Source organism: Mus caroli, chromosome 3, assembly GCF_900094665.2.
Source record: "Mus caroli chromosome 3, CAROLI_EIJ_v1.1, whole genome shotgun sequence".
Lineage (NCBI taxonomy): Eukaryota > Metazoa > Chordata > Mammalia > Rodentia > Muridae > Mus > Mus caroli.
The window spans coordinates 90,970,395-90,974,376 of record NC_034572.1 but is presented as its reverse complement, the minus strand read 5'-3'; the positions used below and the strand labels follow the sequence as shown (position 1 = coordinate 90,974,376).

At 46.7% G+C, this 3,982-nt stretch overlaps 1 protein-coding gene across 1 annotated transcript in view; it reads right to left on the bottom strand.

The window, feature by feature from the left end:
• The window catches only part of Gja5 (gap junction protein alpha 5), a 175,251-nt gene that overhangs the window by 149,990 nt on the left and 21,279 nt on the right, over window positions 1-3,982 (bottom strand). The gene's annotated exons all lie outside the window — the stretch shown is intronic.

Sequence of the window (3,982 nt, the reverse complement as noted above, 5' to 3'; positions counted from 1 at the left end):
AAATGGGAATGGGTGGGTAGGGAAGTGGGGGGGAGGGTATGGGGGACTTTTGGGATAGCATTGGAAATGTAATTGAGGAAAATACGTAATAAAAAAAAAGTCATTTGTCTAGAAAAAAAATTACACTTCTCAACATTTTCCCTTGCCACTCTGTCTCAGCCCCTTTAAGCTCTTTGTAGGTTAGAGCCTTCACGCTGAACTGCCTATGCCCTCGTGGGCCCAAATCACCTGTCAGTTACATCTTTCTGAGCACTACCCTCCCCCACCAACCCTCCCAGTCTCACTCAACCTCATAGGTCTTCAACCGACATGTGTGTAAGTGTCCTAACACTGCTCCCCTAAGTCACGAAGAAATTTTCAGGGAAGTGATCCACTTTGCGCACAGCCCTGTGAGGTGACTCTTGGGGCTTCACACGCCTTGCACACAGCAGAAGCTGAGAGATTGTTCGTCTTCAATTCCCAGGCTCCAAAGGGACAGACTGAGAGTAGCTTCCTCAGGGCCCCTACGTCTTTCTGCCACCTGCTTCTGCCAAGAGAGCTTTGCTACTGATGTGACTTAAGTTGAGATTTGCCTTTAAATTAAGATTATTTCTGGTGTTTTGAGATTTAGAGATCAAATAATGCCAACGGTAGTGGCTCACACGTTTCATCCCAGAACTCAGCAGGCAGAGGTAATTGGACGGGTCCCTGTGAGTTAGAGGACTCTCTGGTCTTCATAGAGAGCTGCTACCATCCAGCCAAGGCTAAACAGTAAGACTCTGTCTTAAGAGAGAAAGAGAAGAAGAAACACACACACACAAAGCAGTTCAACCTCCGTGAGAAGACTTGTCATTTCCCACTGAAGGACCTACAAGACAAATTCTGGTTCCTGGTAAGAACAGACACCTCCTTTCTCGGCAAGGCTAGGATGAGCCTCACTCCCCAGATCTTCCCAAACTTGTCTCTGGAAGTACAAGATTTGGCGCTAATGTTTTAAAGGGATTTTTAGCTGCAAATAGAATGGATGACAAAAATTCGCTATCCAGGAATGGTGGTACACAGCATCATAGTACATAGGGATGCTGAAGCCAGTCTGGGCTATATAGCAAGCAAGACCTTTTCTCAAAAGCAAACGGAACAGAAAACAAACAAACAAACAAAACCCAAAACCAGCAACTAACTGGGCCTTGTTAGTAGAGTGTTCTGTGCCAGCCAAGCAAAGAGGTTGCTAAATTAGAAGCTAACCAGACAGGGACTTTAACCACAGGGCTCAGTGTGAGGAGTCAGTGTCGTTATAAGTTCAAGGCCAGCATGGGCAATGCAATGGGTTCTGGGCAACCTGGGCTATAGAAGAGACATGTCTTAAAGAAAATGAAGAGAAGGACAAGGAAGGGGAAGAGAGGAGAGAGCGAGGGAGGGGAGGAATTTTAGAGAGAAGGTAGGAGGGAAGAGGGAAAAGAAAAGAGGATGGAAGGAAGGTGCATCCCAAACCAAGACTGTGATCAGAGCCATTTGTCACTCTGTCTGTCTGCCCCCAAACACACCCTCCACAATCATCCTCTCACAAAATGGCACTTGATGTCACCCATCACATTAGCCAAGGTCATAGGTCACCCCTGGATCTTGGAGATCATTGTGAAGACAAGCTTGTCTCGGGGATGATGACATAAGCAAATATTCTCAAAAGGATCCCCTTCCTCCCCTCCCACCTCTGCCCGCCCACCTCGCAGAGATGGGACAGTCTCCACCATCTCCTGTCCATGAGGATTTCCTGGAGAGACGCTGTCCAAGTGCGTGCAGGCCTCAAAACTTGAGAGTTCAGAAGAAATCAGAGATGTAAAGAAGGCTGTGTGTTACTGAACATTTTAATGAAAGTGGATCTCGTGACTCACACAGGTTGATTTCGATCTCCCTCACACCGCTCTCACTACAATGAAATATGTCCATGGCCACAGAAAACACGAGGAACAGCAGAAGTGGAAGGGAGGCGGTGAGCAAGCCCTCGGCTTTGAGGATGCCTGCTGCCCCCTTAAGTTGTGTTTGGTTGAATAAACACAAATAATTGTATCGTTATTTCCTTGTAAGATTCCAAATACCAACTATTTTTGCCCCGTTATTTCCACTAGTAAATTCGTGACATGAAATATCCCAAAGTTTAGTTACAAACAATGGTGCATGCCTGTGACCCCAGCTGCCTGGGAGGCCGAGGCAGGAGAAGAGCCATCTGAGGCCAGCCTGGATAATCAAGGTAAACTATGTCTCAAAACAAAACATAAACAAAACCAAGAAAATTGAATTAAACAATCACAACAACCACAAAGTGAGCTCAGTGGTTAAGAGCACACACTGCTCTTGCAGAGGATTCAAAATCCACTCCCAGCTCCCAGCTCCCATGCCAGGCAGCACAGCAACCTGGAATCCAGCCCAGGGGCTCCTGTGCCCTCTTCTGGACTCCATAGGCACCTACTCTCACACATAAGCATACCTACACACACACATACACACACTATTAAAAAGAAAATAAATTGTTTTAAGTCTTTCATTGGGAAAACGTGGGCAAAGCAGCCACTTTTACAGCTGTGTAAGAGTCCCAGACAGTAGAAAATGTGTGGATCTCAGACAACACGTCTGTGCCCTCCACAGTGGCCTCCCAATGTTGTTCTTTATGGGTCTACAGTGATGCTCCATCCAAGAGCCTCTTGATGAGCCAAGCCTCACGCCACCATTTACAGAAAGTGCATAACTCTGCATGATGCCCATACTCAGCCACAGCTCCTCAAAGATACCTGTAACTGTGAGAAACGATACAAAATTGACAAACGATACCCAAGCTCTCTAGAGTCCAAAACTGACTTTTTTATTTATTAAATTTGTTTTGAGGCAAGTACACACATGTACACAACACATACTGACCACTCTCATCCCTACCTCCCTATCATCTCTCCCACACCCATCCTCCCCACAAATCTCTCCCTCCTATTCTTGACTATTCCTTTTGTTTTGTGACCTGCTGAGACGAACCAGAGCTGTCCACATGGCCATGGGTTTGGTGCACCTGTTGGAGCCTGGTGAGCTCAGCAGAGGGTACACAACAGAGAGAGCAAGTGGTCTCTCCTCTATCAGAAGCTATCGGTAGCCAATAGTTCAGGAATAAGAGGCAGAGCTGCATAGCTCCTCCTCCTTCCTTGACTGACAGTTGCTAGGGGCAGTCTTATGAGGGCCCAGTGCAGGCAGCTACAGTTGCTGAGAGTTTAATAATGACAGCAGTTGTATTGAGTCTAAAGAAGGGTGATTTACAGTCCTTTACTGTATCTCGTGGTTCACATACTTCTGGCCCTCTCAGTGTTCCCCAAGCCTTAGAGGGGGTGGTATATTAGTCTTGTTTAGGCTGGGCCGACAACCGTTGTTTATTCTCAGCATCTTGGGATGCCTTGGGTCTCTACACTCACCAATGTTGCTTACAGTGAGATGCTTCTCTAGATCTATGGATAGAAGCTAATCAGTAATAAGTTCCCCATTGGTGTTGGCAGTCTCCCTAGACCTCAGTCTATCTGGGCTTAAAGTACCAGGAATGGATTGTTTCCCCCACCACCACAACACTCCAATCAGAAGGCATTTGGTTATCCAGCACAGCGAAGCCACTGTTGTACAGGTGAGGGCAGGCCTGTTTAGTCCAGCAGATTGAACTTTTGTTTCATAGGATTCAGAACTGGGCAAGATCAACTGTGGTCTTTCTCCTATAGCATCCTGCTTAGCATCCTCCTGTGATTTGATTGATAGCCAACATGGAAACAATTCTAGCTCAGTGCTCTCTGTTCTCCACCTACCTTACAACCAATGGTGTCTTCTGTAGTGTAAATGTAGGCTCTAGTTCTGGTGGGCAGCCAAGAGAAATAGCAAGAACCTGTGTTGTTTGGGAGGCGGTATTCTGGGGTTCCCTTGATCCTGGGGCATGTATCTCACACCTGGGGCATGTATCTCACACCTGGGGTATGTATCTCAC